Below are 22,026 nucleotides of genomic sequence, written 5' to 3' on the forward strand. Positions count from 1 at the left end.
AGCACATGAGATGTTCAACACCACTCATTATCAGAGAAAGGCAAATTGAAACCCACAGTAAGATACTATTTCATACCCACTCATATAATTATCACATGAAGCCACAATTCTGCTCCTGGGTATTTAATCAAGAAAGATGACAATATATACCCACAGAAACATGACACTAATGTTAATAGCAGCTTTACTCATATGAGCCCAAAACAACAAAACCAAATGTACATGAAGAGGTGAATGGACAAGCCAATTGTGGTATACTTGCTCAATAAAATGCTAGTCGGCAATAAAAAGGACAAACTACTGGAATGTACAACAGCATGAATTAATCCCCATAATATGCTGAGCAAAAGAGTACATAATTGTATGATTTCATTTGGATGAGATTCTAGAATAGGCAAAATGAACTTAGAATGACAGAAATCATAACAGCAACTGGCTGAAACTTATGGTGCAGGTGATTGACTGTAAAGGACAAGGAAAATTTGGAGCATGATGGAAACATTACATGTTTCAATTAAGGTGGTGTTTACACAAATGTATACATTTGTCAGAACTCATTGAACTGTGCACTTAAACTAGGTGAGTCTCTCAAATATAAATAAAACTTTGAGGAAGTTGATCTTAGAGAACATAAAAAAGTGTGCTCTCAAAAAAGCAATTACTTTGGCAGTCTTTATCTATGCTCTAAAAAAAAAAAAAAAACCTCTGTATCATGTTGGCCTCCTCACATTTCAGTGTCTCTATGGTAAGATGAAGCAGTTAAAATCAATTACATGTAAGCTTACTTCCATCTGAACAGTTTCTAAAATTAACAAGTGTCAAATACAGACCATAAACTGTGATAGCTTATTTTATCTGTATAACTATACATATAAGAGCTGTTTACCACTTGTAAATATACATATATACACAGTACATATATGCACACATACATACATACAGCTTATTTTATATATATATATATATATATATATATATATATATATATATATATACAGAGTTTAAGAAGCTTGCTTCCTTTTTATTTGGCATATAATTTAATGGCATTTATACTTTATAGTGCCCCAAATTTGGTGGGTAGTTTTTCAAAAGGGCTAGATATGTTGTTAGTTCATCTACTCAAATACTGTGGGTTAAGGGGCTGGGGATGTGGCTCAAGTGGTAACACGCTCGCCTGGCATGTGCAGGGCGCAGGGTTCGATTCTCAGCACCACATAAAAATAAAATAAATAAAGCACCACTGAAAAATAAATATTTAAAAAATTCTCTCTCTCTCTCTCTCTCTCTCTCTCTCTCTCTCTCTCTCTCTCTCTCTCTCTCTCTCTCAAAAAAAAAAAATACTGTGGGTTAAGAATTGCTTATTGTGGGCCAGATGCAGTGGCACAGGCTTATTAATCCAGCAGCTCAGGAGGCTGACGCACGAGGACTGCAAGTTTTTTTTTTTGTTTTTTTTTTGTTTTTTTTGTAGGTTCAATGTCTTTATTTTTTTTTATTGATTGTTCAAAACATTACAGAGCTCATGATATATCATCTTTCATACATTTCACTCAATTGGGTTTTGAACTCCCTTTTTTACCCCAAATACAGATTGCAGAATCACATCTGTTACATACTCACATTTTTACATGATGGCATATTAGTGACTGTTGTATTCTGCTACCTTTCCTATCCCCTACTATCCCCACTCCCCTCCCCTCCCCTCCCATCTTAAAGCCAGCCTCAGCAAAAGTGAGGCACTAAGCAACTCAGGGAGACCCTGCCTCTAAATAAAATACAAAATAGGGCTGGGGATGTGGTTCAGTAGTCACCTCTAAGTTCATCCCAGTACCCCCTCCCCAAAAAAGAATTGCTTATTGTTACTTTGTTATTATAAATGAGACCAATTTTGGTTCCTAAATTACTCTTGTGGGTTAGACTCCATCATGGATCCTGCAAACCGTTATTAAACGGTCTTGCTGCTTACAACAAGAGAGCCTCACATGCTGGGATTGGCTTTTCAGAATTACAAGTAACATTTATCATACCCCACCCTTGTATTCTGGCAATAAGTCACTAGTCTTCATTTATTGAGCATGCGGTATCTATAAGGCATCAGAAGGGAAAAAATGCTAACACAGTACTTAAAGTAGGGATTCTTGAACATGCTATTCAAAAAATTTACTTGCCTGTTCATAAAATTTACTTTAAGAGACCTGGTGAGTAGAAATCCTTGCCAAGGCTTGGGATTTACATTTTTAAATTAGTGTCCCCAGTGCACCCCATTCACAATGATTTTCAAAGTCAGGCAAGTCTGGGAACATGGACACAATGTGATCATTTCCCAATGATATTTGACACATTTAGTGTGCTTGGCTTTGAATTATCTCTTTTTCTAAAATCTCACTGATAATTAAAGAGGAGGAGGTGGATTTCAAATTGTAACCAGACAGTCAGATTCTGGGGCCAGGGGTGAAGTCATTGTGTTGGTGTCTTGAGTTGTAAGTGTGCCTAGGCCTATTATGGTTGAGCTATCACCTTTTCATCCAGCAGACATTTTAAACTGGACCCTGAACATCAAAATAAGTCATGCATTTCTCATTCAAAATAACTATAATGTGCATTTCCAAAGCAATGACACCTATGTTAGCAAAGCTGCAGTGGGTATGGGGTATATAGCTGCGAGCCAAATGTTAGAGCCATGCAGAGAAGCTATGAGAGTGACTATTCCAGGAGACAGCTCATTTAAAATCATTTTGAAAATCTGCATCCTTAAAACCTTAAGGACAAAACTGAGATCTGATCCAGCAATGACTGTAGCTGTCATCTTCAATTTAAAAGGGAGGTGACAATCTCATTTTCCAACTCTCCCATTCCATAGATCCATAACCTACCAGTGTCCAGGTTCCTCCAACAGTCTAGAAGACATACAGGGTGCTAGCTGATAAACCAGATGAGAGGGTTAGAAGAAAAACTTAGTTCCACTAGTCCAATGATAGTCAATACAGTTTAGTTAGTCTCTTCAAATTCCCCTTACTTTAGTTGCCCAAGTTAGATTAGAGTAACTAAAAAGTAATAAGTCTTTCCAAAGAAAATATATGTACCCCTCTAAGCAATTTCAGTGAATGGAACAGAGATAGACAGATTCTCTCAAACTGACACAGGGAAATTTTGATCATAATCTAAGCTCTGTCTTCCTGGTTTATAGATGGACTGTTTTAGAGGTACGAGCTGGTCCAGCCCCAGGAAAACTTCAGATACATCATACCAGGAAATATAGACAATATCCAAAAGATTATCTGTAGAACCAGCTGAGGATTTTTATTATTATTGTAAAAGTTCTGGAAATTCTTTAGCAAATGTGTTAGTAACATTTTTAAAATAGCTAAACCTGTTGAATTTTTCCTAGTACTTTAATGCTGGTTGGCCCATCAAAAATCTCTAACTCAATAATTTCCAAGCATAGCGGATTGCCAGGTCTTTAAAAATACGTATTCCAAGCCCCACCTTAATCCAGTGGTCTGGGATGAGATCCAGGAATATATGTAGTAAAAGCCCTGACAAAATTATAACTGGCATTCAATATGTTTGACGAAATTCCCATAAAGCAAAGAATTAGAAAAAAATACTGCACATGCACATCTCTATATTGATATTAAAATACAACTATATCCACTCATCACACTTTTGATATAGATTATGGGTCTCTTTTTTTTCATATAAGTCTACTGATTAAACAGTAAAGCCATCTTTTTTATGTAATTCACACCTGCCAGGCAAAGGCATATAATTTCAGGTTTTGGTTTCTTTGATATAGAGAAAAGAATTATATACATTTATAAAGAAACTAGCATAACCTTAGATTTTTATAATGTTTTTAATCATTCACAGTTGCTTTGTCCACATACAACAATAAACAAATAATACCACTCTCTTCCCACTCAGAGTGTATCACTGTTTATCATTATCAGGTGTAAGAGCAACATAATAACCTCTGGTATCCAAATATATCAAGCAGTGTGCAGAAGGGGCTACAAAGACAGGACTAGTTAGCATCTTTCACTGAAGTAAAAGAGAAAGTTTGTTTGGTTTAACAAACAAACAGTCAGACAGTGGGCTGACTCATAAGTAGTCTCTCTGTGATATTTCTTAAGAGCTGCAAACGTTAAGCAAATAGGATGATGATCTAAGTGTGGAAAACATTACCCTAAACCAGGGATTCTCAAACTTGAGTGTGCATACAGATCCCTTGATAGTCTTGTTAAAATGCAGAGTTCACTACAAGCCAAACAGAGTCCAAGACTCTGAACTTCCAGTCTTAACAGTCTGACCAAGAAGGTGAAATCCTTACTATGTCACATTCTTCTCAGTTGTCGCAGCTAAATCAGTTAAAAGTGGACGTTCTTTCTTTCTCATCTTTTAAATTAACTAACTTGTATTATTTTAAACACAAGTTTATTTACTAATCATTCTCCATAACAATGGAAGACCCTTTTTTCTGCTGTTTTTTTTTCCCCAACTCTTTTCTAGAATAGTTTCTGTTCAGTAGAAAGAAGTTTTAGAGAGCAACAATGAAACAGAACATGTTTTCATTTTCTGTTGATGTCAGCATTACTAATTCTCCATTTCTGTCCCAGCAGTGAAATAGGAATTGAACAATTTGTTCTTGTAACTTTGGTTTACAGGGAAGGAGATTATATTTATAGAAAATTTCAGGATACCTTCTAATTCTTTCTTCCAATACCTGCTGTACAGTTCGGTTTTAGCCAATAAGACTAGCTAAGAGAAAGCCAAAATCAGTGATTTTTGGCAGCAAATGTCTCCTTCATGAATCACCATAGGAGAGCTAACAGTGAAGTTTGACAGAAAGATGGAGAGAAAGTAGAAACAGTTCTGACAGGTTTTATCTTGCTGTAGGTACCTTGTTTCAGTTGTCAGCACATAGCAAAAAAAAAAAAAAATTAAGTCAGAGTCCCATTTCTTCCCATTTCTATGGCTCCAACCATGATTGCCACTTGATGTGACCCACTTTGGGCAATTCAGGACATTGTTGTAACAGCGGCAGCTAAACCCTAATTATGGTGTGTTCAGGCTTGGGATGAGATTACGGGACTGGCATCACTATAAAAGAAGTGTTTGCCCCAGGAGGCCTGAGGAAGCAGGTCTGGATCTGTGTGCTAGGAGGGCAAGGCGGGGTCTCGAGAGGTTAGGAATGCAACCTGCAATGGTTGGAAAGCCCGCTGGCACCAGCATACGTAGCCATTCAGAACAAGGGAGTGTCACTGGGCTTTCCCCACAAGCCAGTAGGCTCAACAAGTACCTCACCTTTAAAGGACATTATTTTCTATTGAAAATCCTCAGCCCTGATTTCAAACTTTGACTTGTGATGGAAAGTCATATTCTAAAGTCATCCAGAGCTTTTCTCTTGGTCCATTTACCTTCAAAATCATGGCGAGCTTTTTAGGAAACAGAAGGGTCTGAACAGGAAGGATACTAAATCAGTGAGCTGCCACTGGCCAGATAGCAATGGCAGTCATGCCACATTCCTGTTTTTGGTTTTGTTTTTGTTTTTTTTTTAAAAAAAATACCAACTCATGAGAGCTTTGATCGTTTTTAACATTGAGAGGTGAAGCTGCAGTTCACAATGGATTCTGCCACTTAACCAGCAGAGGCCAGCTTTACAAATTGTACTTCATTGCAATATGTAATAAAGGTTTTCTTTATGATCTCTGGACTGTGCAATTATCAGGACCATGGTTCTAATTTTTTAGAGGCCAGAAACCCCTTTGAGAATATGATGGAAATGGTGAACCATTTCCCCAGAGCATAAAACCAAAATCTTATACTCAACTTCAAAAGGTTCATAGAGGCCCTAAAGAACATTTCACTTCTATATCTGTAACGAGGTTACAAAATCGCATTATAATATAATATGAATATTCTCTGTGCCATTTCAAAGACAAAGATGTATGTGCTAAGCAGTGGATACTCTTCTCTGAATAAAAACCCCAGCAACTTCAGTTTATCTCATATAAAAAATAATAAATAAATAAATAAATAAATAACCTATGTATTATCTCTCCTTCACTCCAGGAAAGCATAGGGGCGGTAACAGGAATTACCTACTGTGAAGTTCTGATAGCCACCAGCTTCCTGTGCCTGGGCCAGTGAAGCAAGCTTCACTTATCTAATTCATTTGGTGCCAACTCCAGTGCCCATTTGATTGTTCAGCATTTCCATGTTCAGGAACTCCTCCCCAGTGACTGATTGCCTGTGGCGTCACTGCCATTCTGAATCATGCAAATGAGGATGTCATATCCTCTGACTCAGGAGGCTTTATTTCATTGAAAATTATTTTAAGAATTGCAAGCAGAGAGCAGGTCTTTGCTTAGGTCTAACTTCCCAAATACATCACTTTTCCTTTCCTCACAGGGATCCAGCTAATGCGAAGGGAGACTGGGAAGCATGCAGAGGGAATCCTGTGATCTGAGCTGAGAAGCACATGCATTCACTGGGAGGGAAGTGCTCCTCCTTTGCCAGGAGGCTGTGATCCATGGTCCTTGCCAAATTTGGTACAACAGCAAATAGAACATTTCCATGTTTGTACTTTTCCCCCTGATTTCCCCAAGGAAAGGGCGAGTCAGGATATGTATGCATAGCATGCAGAATTGAAATAGCCTAGCTTAAATAGTTCAGTAACTATTGAGTAAACTTCCTTGGCTTTGTCCGTTCTAAGCACCTGTAACCAGTATCTGTTTTGCACTAGTTAGGCACCACTGCCTCAGTAGGCCAACTGTTTGTGAACTCCTGTACTCTATACTCTAAAAGGCAGTGTGTAGACTTTATGAAATCAGACACTGGAAAAAGAAAAATGGGCTGGTTGTGTGACTTACTAGTTGTGTGAATTTGGGCAATTGACTAAACTTCTGTAAGCCTCAGTTTACTCATTTGAGTTGATATTAGTACGACTCTCAGAGTTATTCTGAGGATTAAATTAATTCACACAATATACAAAAATTTCCTAGATCACTGTCTGGCAGATATAAAGATAGGAAGAATATATTAGGTACAGTGTAATGGTTAGCTCTTATTGTAAGGTATTCCCAAATCATTCCCTTAACTTAAAATGAACTTAAAACCAAGAGAAACATGCATTTTCTGTAGTTGAAAGGACAAGACAGTATGGCATGGATTTTTAGGTCTTTATACTGCAGTTAAAAGTCAGCCAAGTTGAAAGATCATCTCTTAGTTGATTGACCTTTGGACTCATATTTTCATCTGCTGAGTAATAATAATCAAGGACTCTTAATGGCATTTAAACCAAACAAAGCAGATAAAACACTTAGCTCACACAGATTAAATGTGTACTTTATGTTAGTCATCATTACCACCAAATAGCAAGAGCATAAGTATACACAAAGAACAGAATATAAGCAGCAAACATCCATCCCCTTAAAACTACTGCCATTGCAACATTACGTGTCAGGCATAGCTCCACACACTTTAAGAGCCTCTTTTATTTAATCCTTGTGACTACACCAGGAGGCAGGTGATCTTACCCAGTCTCATTTTACATATGAGAAAACAAAGTCCATGCCATTATCAAGTTGCAGACTCAACACAATCCAGACTCCTGACATTATGCTCTTCCAGCATTATGAATAGAACCTTCTCCAATAATGAGGAATGTGTATGTGTGTGTGTGTGTGTGTGTGTGTTTGTGTCCAATATGGTAGTCACTGGCACATGTGGCCGTTGAATTCTTAAAATAGAGTGAATATGCCTGAAAAAATGGAATTCTTTGCCTTATCTGACTCTAATGTAGTTTCGTCTAATTTAAACAGCAACATGTGACTAGAGATCACTGTAAGGAGTGGCACTGCCTATACAACATGTTGCATTGCTTTACTAAAGGAGCTAGTGCCACTAGAGAAGCTGGTGAAGACCCCCCTCCACACTGTTCTTATTCCACGCTTGTCAACTTCGGCTCCAGCTCCTTCATGCAAGACCTTGATCACTATTTTCTTTTTTAAAAATGGCCTTTTTATCATACTCTAATTATAGTCAGTGAAAGGAGATCCCATCTCATCCCATAATATTCCACCAATAATATTATTGAACTACTAGTATTGCTTACGTGTTTATCATTTACTCCAAGAAGTACATTATTGTTGTTATTGCTTAATATGAGACACCAATCCTCAGCTTCAGATTACGTGGACAGTTTTCTGCAAAGGCCCACAGCGTGGTTCTCTGGATAAGGCAAGAGTTCTACCTTGCTCTGTTTCACATAACCAGCAATTTTTTTAATTGTTGTCTGAACTGAAAATGGCATCTTGAGCAGAATCAGACATGGTGATAATTTCTGGGCAACACCATCAGGTTTGGCTTTCTTTGGAACCATGTCCTGAGTTAATTTACATTGTAATCAAGAAAATAATTTTATTTGAATGACACTCAATGCCTCTTACTGCTCAAGCCATTTTGGCTTTATCATTTTACTTCGTCACCTCTGCTAGGATGTTCTATGCAAAGAAGCACCTCCCCCCTTTGTAAGAGGCCCTAGAATATGACTCTGTCACTTTTACCCAAGTCCCTAGTATAATGTCATATGTAATTAACCTTTTTAAAACTGCATTTCCAAAATAGCTACTGAAATAAGAATGCTTAGAAGCTACTTGAGAAAATCCCCATAGATATACTGGTAACCCCAGTGGCATCTAGGGATAGTTCAAGGTGAATTGCAGTGCTGAGAATGGACAGGGAAGTTCATGTGAAAATCTACTTGTAGGTCATTTCCTCTCTTTGTTTTCAGACTGGATTTCCAAGCAGAATATTTATATCTTTTTCTGTATATTGACTGACTCAGCCTTGCCACAATTTTTTGGTAAAGGTGTGTATGTGTGTTCTGTGCATATCTTTTTTAATATATATTTTATTTTATATATTATCATTTATATTTCATATATATTAGACTGGTGATTTTGAGAGATTTTAGTTTTCACTGGTTCTTACTTCCCACCTTCATTCCTGTGAATGTGGGAATGTGTTCATAGGTTATCACTTTTGCAATTTGTGCAACAGAGTGAATCACAGGGATTAGCAGATCTTTTCGATACATGATTTTTTTTCATGAATACAACAGAGGGCACTGGACTTAGTACTCAACAGATAAATTAAAAAAAAATTGAACTTGCTTTTCTTTCAAGTCACTAGAAAATTCCACACTTATGGACATAAGCATAGTTTCCATCTGGCTGTCACAGACCTCTTCTCATGCCACAAATGTTTCATTTCTCTATCTGAAGTCACAGAACACATTCAGTCAAAAATCTCATTTGCAGCTCATAAATGTTGAGGGTTAAGGAACTTCCCTGCTAGGCAGGTTAATGTGGGTAAGACTAATTATGTAATTTGTTCAGAAAACCAAGATAGATAAACCCACCAAATACAGATTCAGAATTATGAAAGGGTAAGATACCAATTTTATATACAAGTCTTTAATTTTGAAGCGTTTTACATGAGCATAATAGTTTGCAATTGCTTTGAGTGAAAAATTTCTATAGAGTCTTGATTCTTGCACTAACCAAGTTTATATGGGTTAGGAAGCAACTCCTTATATAAGAGAAAAATAAAACTCATAGATATGGAAACAAAGAGATTTAAAACCATGGGGTCTTACTATTGATCTTTAGAAAATAAAAAGTAGCTACAAACATACAATTTCCTGACATGTTTTACTCATTTTTATACTTCTGAAACTTGGTTCATACAATTATTTAATAAACATTTACCCTGCTAGGTCATGGGAATGCAAGAAGAATGAGAAACAAACCTTGGCCTCAAGGAGCTCACAGTCTACTTAGAGAGTGTGAACATAAGTTTTTTAAAAGGAAGTCCTTAAGTGCAATGATATGGTTAAGAATAAAGTACCAAGAGGAAACAGAGGAGAAACAGCTAACACATTAGGTTGCCTAAAGGAGGTGGAATCTGATCTGTGCTTTGGAGCATCCATAGATAGTAGCCATTTGAAATGGAATGCAAAGGAGAGCAAAGGGACCGGAAGGAGAAGCCTGGTGCACAGTGAAAATTCCAAGTGTTTCCAAGTGCTAGGGAGAAACCCATGAAGTTGGGAGAGAGAAGCCCAGAGAGGTGAGCAAAGATCAGATCTTGTGGGCTTTATTTATAGTAGGCATTAGAAGGCAATTCAAGGTTAATTAAAAATAATTAAGCATAAAAGAGAAACTATTCTTTTTTTTTTTAAAGAGAGAGTGAGAGAGGGGAGAGAGAGAGAGAGAGAGAGAGAGAGAGAGAGAGAGAGAGAGAGAGAGAGAATTTTTTTTAATATTTATTCTTTAGTTCTCGGCAGACACAACATCTTTGTTGGTATGTGGTGCTGAGGATCGAACCCGGGCCGCACGCACGCCAGGCGAGCGCGCTACCGCTGAGCCACATCCCCAGCCCGAAACTATTCTTTTTTTATGATTATTATTTTAATAGCATGTTGGTAAACTTGTGCTGCATAACAAACTATCCCAGAACCTAGCGGTTTAAAAGAACTTTTATTTAGTTCTGTTCTGAGGACAGATCTTTCTATCAGGCCAACTCAGATGCTTCTGTTCAGTTTTCTCATGGATCTGAGGTCACCCAGCAAGTTAGCTGACAGCTAGATAACCTAGGATGGTCTCATTCACATGATGATAGGAGGCTATGTGCTAGAGTGAGTGGTTTCTTCCATGAAGTCTTGCATCCACCAGCAAGCCAACTTGGGCTCCTTTACTTCAGCATTCCAACCGCAGCAAGCGGCCTGAGCTCAAAATGTGGATCATACCATCACCACCACACTCCATTTGTCAGAGCCAGTTATAAAACAGCCCAGATGCAATAAGAGAGAGGCAGAAAGAAATGGATTTATTTTAGAAAAACTACATGCTTTACAGAACAACTACTGAGAAATGCAGAGAAACCAGAAGGGGATATTGTAGTCATCTAAAACAGAGACAATGCGACTAACCTGAAGAAATGATGGCAATGGAGAAAAGGAGACCAATCTAAGAAACCCTAGTGAATAAAAGGCAGGATTTCATGACTGATTGGTTGGGATGGGGAACAGATCTCCAGTCTGGCCAAAAGCAAGATAGAAATAACCAAATATTTGTGGGTTTAGTGAATTATCTCGGCAACATATTGCCAAATGGTCAATCCTTTTGCCAGAACCAAGGCGTGCGTCAAGAAAGTAGAGAGGAATGTGGATCAATTCAGTTTAGCACATATTAATTCAACAGTCCCAGTTCTACTGCCAGCAATGACCTTGCCCTCAAGGAATTAATACTTCTTCAATTAAGAAAAAAAAGCACACATGAAACCTGACAACAATAGAAAATAACACTTGATTAAATGACAAAACGTCTAGTAAAGATGAAAAATGATCTAAAGCCGAGAAGGAGCACCTCGAGAAGTCAGGAAAGTCTTCGTGGAAGAGGCGGGGACGTAAGGAAGGTGGAAATTTTATAACCAAATAGTCTTATTAATGCTACATTAATTTATCTGAGCATGATCTATATGACAAGTAGACATGATTTCAAATGCCTTGTTTTCAACACTCCATTGTTGGGAGAATTGAGAACATGGTTATTTAAATCATGTTCTATATGCTGTGATTCAGATGAAGAACCTTGATTAATCTGGTTTTCCCATTATTTCTCAGGCTCAGAATTTTAGTTGTTACAAAATCTGTCAAAACTTGCCCAGCAGGGAGCCAACAATCCACCACAAAGGTATGCTAGGAGCACAGCCAGACTAAACCAAGACAAAGTATTAGGAAACCAGCAGGGATCTGACAAGGGGCGCTGCAGGGGAAATGCAAGGGAACTGTGTCCCTAGAGACAAGATCCTATTAGCAAACAGAGGCCTAGGGAACATTCATTCCATGACAAGGCAAGAGAAATCTCTGGTACGTGATAATTAACAAAGCTTAAATGAATGAACAAATAGATAGTTGAGCGTAAACCAGGGAATGCAGAGGGGAGATATTAACCTGTCTTTCTATGAATCCCATACAACAGGCAATAGGAACTAAAAAATAATCCATGGTGAAAATCAGCAGGAAGCCCTTCCTTCCAATGTTTCAGTGCCTTGGAAAAAGATGAAGCCACAAGAGAGACCCAAGACCCTTGGGACAGATGTGGCTGAGAAGGAGGGTCCCCCACCTAAGAGTCCAAAAATGCCTGGAGTGTGGGTGTGCGGGCACAGGACTCACTGAACTACTCTAAAGTTTTCAGGCATCCAGCAAGGGAGTTGTTTCTACAGCGATTCAGTGAGTTTGGGGGGAAATCCAATTGACAGCAGAGATCCTGGGAACAACTGGAGGAGGGCTTGAGTGGGATCAAGCCTACAAGCCACGGGAAACATTTCCACTTCGAAAGTTATTCATGAATCTCGGAAATCCCTGGGGTTTCTGCTTTGGTTTGGTTTTTGTTTTTGTTTTTGTTAAACTAACTGGATGGAGAGTGTCCTTACCACCACCACCACCACCACCACCTGGTACTTCTGGGAACTCTAGTAGGTGTCCCATCTGGACTCAAAAACAAATCCAGCCATCTAGAACCTGGCATTCATCAGATCTTTCTTCCTCTCCTGCCTCAGATTTAAGTTGTATACTATTCTCTGGCACCCTGGCCTTTTGTTCTGATCCGTGCATTTCTAAAGGGCCTGTCACCTTAGGCCTGACATCTTTCATCTCTGCTAGAGATCATGGCTGCTATCAAGAGCAATCTCAAAGCCCAGAGTATCTGGTGTTTGAAGAAAAGTGAGGAGAACAGATCTCCTTTTTTTTTTCATATTCTGAAAGGGGATACTAAAGGAATAATATATTCCATCTTCAAATATTAGCAATGTTAGTGAAAAGATGTCATGGAATATACTATTGAGAAGAAAAACTGACTTGCATCTCATTTGTTCTTGTTTTTCTGTTTTGGTTTGTTTGTTTTCTTTTGTTTTACTGCTTCAAACTTAAAAAGGAATAAAATCCTCCTTTTCTCCTCTACTTTCCTCCCAGATAAAAGATACCAGCATTTGTATATTTAAAGTCCATCTTCTCCCTCAACCATAACTCCAGGGGAGAACCCATGGCTTCTGTACTTCAGATCCACACAGGTAAAATAATTCAGGAAGAATAATGGATGTGATGTTTCAGGAAGAGAACGGGGGTGATGCTTTGAACTGAAGAGAAGTAGTGGCCCAAGCCCTGGACTGGCTTTTCTGTGTTAGAAGAAGGCATTTTTGACGGACTCCTCCAGGAATAGGAACTGTGCCCTCCTCTACCCATATCCAAGGGCCATGGGACCTCTGAAAAGGGGCTGTGAGACTTACTCGCAGACCACTTAGAATCATCTTACCCAGAGAATCGAGCCATCCACTTTCTAGTGGAACAGGAAGACCTAAACAATGGGGACCTCAGGAGGAATGATGACAGACTGAAGGCCAGAGGATCTTCACCCCATCCTTCTGGATTGGGAAAGTTCCTTGTTGCCATAAGGACCCTAAGTGGGGTGGGCGCTCATCAGAATCAGATCTGAGTATCCTACAAACTTTGATGCGCAGGTACTAAAACACTTCACTTAGGAAAATATAGTGGTTTCTACACACAAATAAAGCAGAAGCTGAGATTACACACAGTTTTTATTACTGTAATCAACCCCCCCACACACACACACACTTCTTTCTCTCTTCCATTCTCTCCTAAGATACAGCTGGAACTGGGCCAGAAGTGAATCCGGATACAAACAATGAGCCATAGTCACAGCAACCTAGCAACCACTACCCTCAAGATACCACTGCTGCTAGGCACAATGGCGCATGCCTGTAGTCCCAGCAGCTCCAGAGGTTGAGGCAGGAGGATCGAAAGTTCAAAGCCAGCCTCAGCAATTTAGCCAGGCTCTAAGCAACTGAGCAAGACCCTGTCTCAAAATAAAAAATTAAAAGGGCTGGAGATGTGGCTTAGTGGTAAAGTACGACAGATTCAATCCCTGGTAGAAGAGAGAGAGAGAGGGGGGAAATGATGCCTCTGCTTTGTTATCCCAAGCTTATATTCCTACTTCTCAACCCTGAAAATAAATTCTCTCTTGTAAGAATGAAAAACATCCACTGCAAATAGACATCTGCTCTACCTGCTACATTAGCCAAAAGTAGAGATGGTTCTGAATTCCAGAAGTAGACACATGAAAGACTCAAGCTTCCACTTTGAGGTTCAAAAGAAATGTTGAAAGAGTGAGGTCTCCTAACATATTAGTAAATAGCCCATCTTCAGGAATGGTATTAGGAACCATTAAATGCTGAGATTACCCCCCCAAAATCTCGGTGCATATGCACAATAGGAATTTATGGTTTATTGCAATAGACTGAATGTTTGTGTCTCCCCCAATTCTCATAGGTTGAAATTATAACCCCCCCAATGTTTATAGTATCAGGGCCCTTGTAAGGTGATTATACTTACTGTAGTCTGAGGAGCTACCGCCCCATTGAAACAGGTATATGTGTAATCCGCTCTCCACCCACTCTTACAATTTCATAACACTGAGTATATCAAAAGCCACTTTTCATTGCATTTAATCTGGGCAAAAGGTCTGAATGTTCATGATCCCCTAAAAACATATGTTAAAATCTTCACCCTTAAGGGCTAGAGTTGTGGCTCAGTGGTAGAGTGCTTGCCTGGCATGTGTGAGGCCCTGGGTTCGATACTCAGAACTGAATATAAATAAATAAATTATTTAATAAAATAAAAGATCCATTGACAAGTAAAAAATATTTAAAAAAAAAAAACTTCAGCCTTAAGGTAATGGTGTTAGGAAACGAGGACTTACAGAAGTAATTGAGTCATAGAGGCAAAGCCTTCATGAATGGTACTAATGTTTGTATAAAGAGGTCCGAGAGAGAAAGACCACTTTATTCCTTCGCCATCTGAGGACACAGTGAAAAGATTTCCATCTATAAACAAGCAAATGCAGCCTCACCTAACACCAAATCTGCTGCTGCCTTGGTCTTAGAATTCATTTCCATCAGAACTGTGAGGAATAAATAAGTGTTATTTAGAAATCACCCGGTTTATGGTACTTTGGTATAGTAGCCTGTATAGACAAGACACTAGCTCATGTCACAGTCAGATGAGTTCAACAGGCTCTGCTCCATACAGTCACTCAGGGATTTAGTCTCCTACCATCTGGTGGTAGCACAGTGTTCTAAAATTTCATTCTCCTTGGCATTAAAGCCAGTGATGAGATGAGTGCTTAAAGAATTAGGTTTAACAGTGATTGAACTATAACCTATTCTATAGTTTCAGTTCTTTGAAAAGCTGTTGTAAGATATTTGATACATTGTGTTCTTCTTATTGATATTTGGGGGAAAAAAAAGAATTGCATTTGAAAAGATTTCATGGGCCTTGACTTGAAGATATATGTAGCAGTTACCTCCAAATTCTCTTGGTGTGAATTTAGTTCGTACCACCTCTATCTATCTATTGTTCACTGCAAAGAAATCTGAAAAATGTATCCCCAAGAATTAATAGAAATTCATCTGGTAAATATTTAACCCACCTCAAGCATTAGCCACAAAAAATTCCATAGCTTTTTCTCCCTGCTTATGTTTTATCATTATTCTGGATTAGATGATCTAATAATTGAGGAGCTCACAAAAGACTTCATTAGTTTCTGATTACTTTCCAGTAGTCTAAACAATTCATAGAATCTTAGGTAATCTTATGCAAGCTAAATCCTAGAAATACTTAGGTGGATCAGTTCTCCAATTTTAATAATTATTTTATAGTGAATTACTAACTTTTTCTGGTGGTTATGGTGACCAGAGAATTTGTACAATACCTGAAATGTAATTTAGGGTTTCTCAAGAAAGTACAAATACAAAAGAAAAAAGGTACAAATACTGCCTCACTCCACATTTTTACTAACATTATAAGATTGGCATTTGAGCACAAAGCCTCTCCCAGTTGATGTTCTGGGCACTGGAGACTTGGCTTTGAGAACTACAGATCTGAAAGCTCCCTGCGGAGTTCTAAGAATAGAACCCTAATGTGCATACCCTCAAGGTGAAAGGATGCTATGAATCTCAACACACTAGATGCCTGAGAAGTGGTTTGTTGAGACCATCAGGTAACCTACCTGTTTTTTTTCTTTGTGAATATCAGAGACACAGGGCACACTTGCCCACTCAATCCCTTTTACAATATGTCACATTGTGCTCCCATTTTACTGACTATATACACTCCAAATCTATACCAGGAAATTATTGATGGAGGCTCTTAGATAAGATCTCTCTTACTATCTAAAGATTCAGTCTATCTCTTATATGGCTAATGAATGCCTTCTATTCAATGTATTTCTTTCATTTATCTCACAATTTTGTCCAAGATCTTATTCAACTAGAGGCTGCATATCACAAGATAAGAATAACTCAAAAGTTTCAGAGACAGCTGAAAATGTTTAAGGATTCATAAAAATCAACACAAATTTCAAAGGAAAAAGAGTCACAAAGATTGTTGCATGGTATGCTTCCCAATTTTCTGTGCAAAATCACCTGAGCTATTTTTAACACAGATTCCCAGCCCCCACTTTTATAGTCAGAATGTTTACACTTCCCTGAAATTGATGTTTAAATCTAATCACCAATGGCCTGATAGAGAAGGAAGGACGTTCAGGAGGTGATTAGATAAGGAGAGAGCTTTCACAAATGTGATTAGTGTGTGAATCAGCTTTGCATCTCTGTAACCAAAATACCCCAAAAAGAACAACTAAGGGGAGGAAAAATTTCTTTTGGCCCAGGGTTCCAGAAGTTTAATTCACTGTCACCCAAGTCCATTGCTCTGGCCCTAAGGTAAGGTAGAACATCGTGACAAAGGGTGTGGTGGAGAACCACTGCTCCATTCATGGTTGGCCAGGAACAGAGAGAGGAGGGGGAAGGGGCTGCAGGGAAGATAAACCCTTCCAGGGCTGCCCCACCCCCCCACCCCCACCCCCATGACTCTCCTCCTCCAGCCATGACCCACCAGCCTTCAGTTACCATCCAGTCAGTCCACTCCAATTAGGGTGGGCTGATTAGGTTACAGGTCTCATAATCCAGTTATTCTGCCTCTGAATATTCCTGTAGTAACACAGGAGCTTTGGGGGGAGACACTTCCTATCCAAACCATAACAAGTCCTTATAAAGAAGACCTGAGGGAGCTTTTTTCCCCCTTCCACTATGAGAGGACACAGCAAGAACCAGGAAGTGGGTCCTAACCAGAGGCCAACTCTGCCTCTGTCTGATATTATACTTCCCAGTCTTCAGAACTGGAGAAATAAGTTTCAGTTATTGATAAGTCACCCAGTCTAAGATATAGAGGCTTGAAAGAACTAAGACGTCCACTCTAGACCTATAAATTCAGAGTCTCTAAAGGATGGGTCTGGGATTCAGAATTTTTGAATAAATTCCCCAGGTGATTCTAATTGACATTAAAGCTGAGAATCACAAAAGAACAATTAACTATCAAAAGAAGACTGTCTCTTGATCAAATGTACTTATCTAAATAATGAACATTAAGCACATATTTAGGGAGGATGGTTGTCTGTATGTTGTCATTATAATATAGTTAACATAGGATGACTATGAAGAAAAAGTATCAAGCATTACCCTTCCAGTACGTACCCCTCACCCCAGGGAATGCCTCAAGTACCCATAAACAGTGAAGTGGTGGTTCACTGAAGCACACCCTGAAGAATGTCTTTATGCATAGAAGATTGTGGAGAAGGAGAGGAGGCTCTTGTTCTTAACATTTCTCTAGGAGTGGGAACCTTGAACTTCTCATTCTTCCTCCAATGGTGTGGCCCAAGAGACTCTTTCAGAAGGTTTGAGAGTTTTCCAGTTATATGTTTCTATGTAACAATTCACTTAAAACTCAGTCACTAAAAATAACAATGTTATCTCCATTGTTCTACCAGTTGACTGGGTTAAGCTGGATGGTATTATTTCGTTTTTCTTAGGTAGCATTCATTGGGTAGAAGCTGAATCTGCTAGATCTCTGAAGATTCATGGGTCACTGTACAAAATGGCTCACTCATATAGCTAAGAAGGATGCTCAGTGTTGGCTAGGAACTCAGCTGGGTATTTCAACCACAGTACTTGCATGTAGCCTCTCCATAGGGCTTGAGCTTCTCACAGCATTGGCTGGGACATGTCAAATATGAAAAAAAAAAAAAACCTGACCCAAGAATGAGCCCTCAGAAGCTTCAGAACTCTCACAAACTAACTTCAGACATCCTGGAACATCCTTTCTAACTCATTCTCTTGGTCCAGCAAGTCACTTAAACCAGACAAGATCTAATAGAATGAGTAGAAAATGGTAAAGGCACACTTATAGGAAACATTGGGGATGAGAGCTATTGGAACAGTCATCTTTGGGAAAATGTGATCTTCCATAGAGTGTGGCTATGAAACACAGTGCAGAGCTTGTTTCTGTTTTGCCACCAAAGGGACTTGGGAGAGAATTCAGAAGGTATCCAAGATTCTAAGAAAGATTAAAGAAAGGACCAAAAGAAGGTAGAGAAGGTAATATTGGGAGAGCCACAAATTCCACCCAAATTTGCTATGCCTTGGCACTTATAGCAAAGGGAATAAAGTCTGGGGGCATTTCTGTCTCTAAGAATTTCTCAGGGGTAAGGCTTGGTGGTTGTAGAAGGACACCTTGCATAGCTCCCATATGGAATAAATAGGTATCACAACCATATGCACACATGCCCCATGCTGAGAGCAAAGACCAGGAAAAAAAATGTCTACCTCCCATTTGCACTTAGGTATGGTGAGCATGAGTACTGCCCAGCAGATGCACAGCCATGGACAACAGCAAGAAGGAATGATGGAGAGACAAAGATGGGCCTCCTTTCCTTCTCTGCCAAGTTCCCTGAAGATGAGCAGAGACCATCAAAGAAGGCACTATTTCTTTAATGTCATTGAATACAGCATTTATTCTACTTGAAACTGGAATTGACCAGCAGGAGCTGAGATACTGAATCATGTTTTATGCTTTCACCTCTTCTCTGTAGCTCCTCATTACTCTACCCCAGTCCCTCAAAGCAAGGCCAAAATGTTAAAAACTTGAAAATTATGATAATAGATTTAAAATAACCAATTTCATGTCTATACATTACTAAGAAGCTCAGATTGCTCAAGAAAACTTCCTATATGTAAATACCTTTTGAAAGAAAACATTTGATTCACTTTTTAATGGGGAATAATCATTAAAGTTAGACCTAATAGCTGTACCAAATGTGAGTTTGGGCCAATAATAAGTAAAGTATAAAAAGCATGCAACATGTGGCATGTTTGGTTCTATAGAAATATTTATTGTGTGCTGAGAACAGAGCTGTGTGATCATTTGTAAATATCTGCACCTGAAATTAGGGTGTAAGTTTCCTGAGGGCAGGACCGAGATCTGCTTTGCCCAGTATTAATTCTAACACTAAGGTAGATCTTCTCACAGGGAAGGTATTCAATAAATACTTCTTGTCTGATGATTTAGTTAGCTTGATGAGTCAAAAAGCACAGAACTTTTGAGACAGAGGAGACGTTGGAGATGGTTTGGTTCATGCTTAACTTCTGAGTTATGATACTGAGATCCACAAGGGTTAAAAGAACCTACTCACCATGATGGTATATACCAATGGCAGAGAAAGGAGTAGGTCTCTGAATCCAGAGAATTCTCCACCATAATACATTTCCTGATCCTCACTGTGGTGCACAAGGAGAGCTAGATATTAAATGGATGGATCGGATCTGGCTCTATATCCAGACTCATATTGACAATATTTCCTTGCTTTTCTTTTCTGGCCCCTTTAAATTCATGTAACTTAACTAAATTTTAAAAAGAGTAGAGAACAATTTTTACAAAATTAATCTAATCTAGAAGGCAGAATAATGGTATAAAGGGGATTCTCCTCTGATTTGATTCAGCAGTACGCACATGGTATAAAAAAGAATCAAAACAAAAGGGCTCCATGAACAAAACCCTCATCATTTATTCATTCATTCCTGAAGATTCACTATATGACAGTGTTTAAGGCACTGAAGAGCAATAACAAATACGACAAAATCCTTTCCTGCAAGTAGATTACATCCCAGCCTTGGTGGCAGAAATAATCAACACAAATGGGAGAATTTCTTGCAGTAGTAAGTCACTGAAAGGAAGAAAGTGTGAAGCTGGGATATAAGATAATGGCTAGAACCAAAACAAGGAAAAGAAGCCTGTCATGCTAAGCACTAAGGAAATATTATTCCAGATGAAGGAAATAGCAGGTACAAAGGCACAGGGGCAGTAAGACTGGAGAAAAGCAAGGTAGCAGAAATAGTTCAAGGTAGCAAAACTAGCTCACAGAAAAGAAAAATGATAATAACACTAAAACCATAAAAGCATGAAAGTACATGGCATGTTTGGAAACAAGCAGTTCTGATGTGGCCCATACAAGCATAGAAATGATGCTGAAAACCAAGCCTGGAAGACTATGAAGGACATTTGGGGATGTAGACTTTATTCTTTAGACAATGGAGAAATCAAAAGATATGTTAGAATAGATGAATGCAGAAAATGGATTGGAGCATAAAGAGCAGGATGTTCAGATAAAAGATACTGCCATGGTCTAGTTAACATTGAGGAGCACAGTTAGCCCAGTGGCATTGGTCATGGAAAGAAATCAATGGAATTGAGAGACATTTCACAATTGGCATAATAATGGAGTGCAAATCAATTAGATATAGGGAATGAGTGGAGAGAGGGGATGATGGTTTCCAAATTGCAATGGGGGAGTGTGGGTACCAGAAGCCAACGTGTGGAGGAGCAATTTTGTGACAGGAGTTCAATTAAGGTCATATTTGAAATTTGTTTTACTCAGAGCCCTCCAAAAGAACAAATAGGAAAAAAAAATACAGAGAGAGAGACACACATATGGAGGTTGATTAGATTGACTTACATGATCAGTGGCTAGATAGTCCAAAATGGCCATTTGCAGGCTGGTGATTGGGGAAAATCAGTAGCTACTCAGTCCAAGAAACTGGAAGCCTCAGAACAAGAGGGATCAACGAGGCAGCCCCAGAGACTGAAGCCCCCCATAGAGTCACTGGTGCAAATCTATGTTCAAGGATGAAAAATCTGAAGTCTGATGTCCATCAGTGATGGCAGCATCAAAACACTCACCCTCTCCACAGTGTCGAGCATGCACATATATTTCAGCTTCCCCCTTCTTCTGCATTTTGTTCCTCCCAGGCCCCCAGACTATTAGATGTACCACCCACATTTAGGACAGTTCTTCTCCACTCAGTTCATTGGCCCACATGCCAATCATCTCTGGAAACACCCTCAAAGACACACCCAGAAGTGTGCTTCACCAATTTTCTAGGCATCTCTCAATCTAGTCAAGTTGACAACCAAGATTAATCATCACAAAGGATTAGACATCTGTGAAAACATCCAGAGAGAGCTCTAATGCCAGCTATTGGGAGCCGAGGTCTAGTTTTAAGAAGGAAGTGGTAAAGAAGCAGATTTGGAAGTCCTGGGCATGGACATAGGAGTTGAATCCATAGGAATGGATTAAGGTACTCAGAAGGTGAAAAGAACTTGAAAAAACAGAATGTGGGAAGAGCTTAGGAAAGATAAATAGAAGAGAACCTTAGGGAATGATTTATTTTAAGGGGTTAGGGAACAAGAATGAGCCATAAAGGGTTCAAGAAGTGAATACAGAGTACTAGGAGGGAAGTCAAGAAAAAATATTATGTTAGAAGTGATTGAATGAGAGCAGAAGCAAGGAGTCAAGAATGTCAAAAATACTGTCCAAATGAGAGTTGCCTGTATTTGGAGTTGTGAAATTATTATTTCTGTGGATTGAGTAAATTCTATTCAGGAGAATATTTGAGACAACATTCATGTTCTAAAAATAAGTATAAGTTGTACTGGTCAAAATGCATCATTTTCTGCTCCAATAGAATCCTTGCCAGCTGTCAAATATCAGTACCTTTAAG

The sequence above is a fragment of the Urocitellus parryii genome, chromosome 2 (genome assembly GCF_045843805.1).
Source record: "Urocitellus parryii isolate mUroPar1 chromosome 2, mUroPar1.hap1, whole genome shotgun sequence".
Taxonomy (NCBI): Eukaryota; Metazoa; Chordata; class Mammalia; order Rodentia; family Sciuridae; genus Urocitellus; species Urocitellus parryii.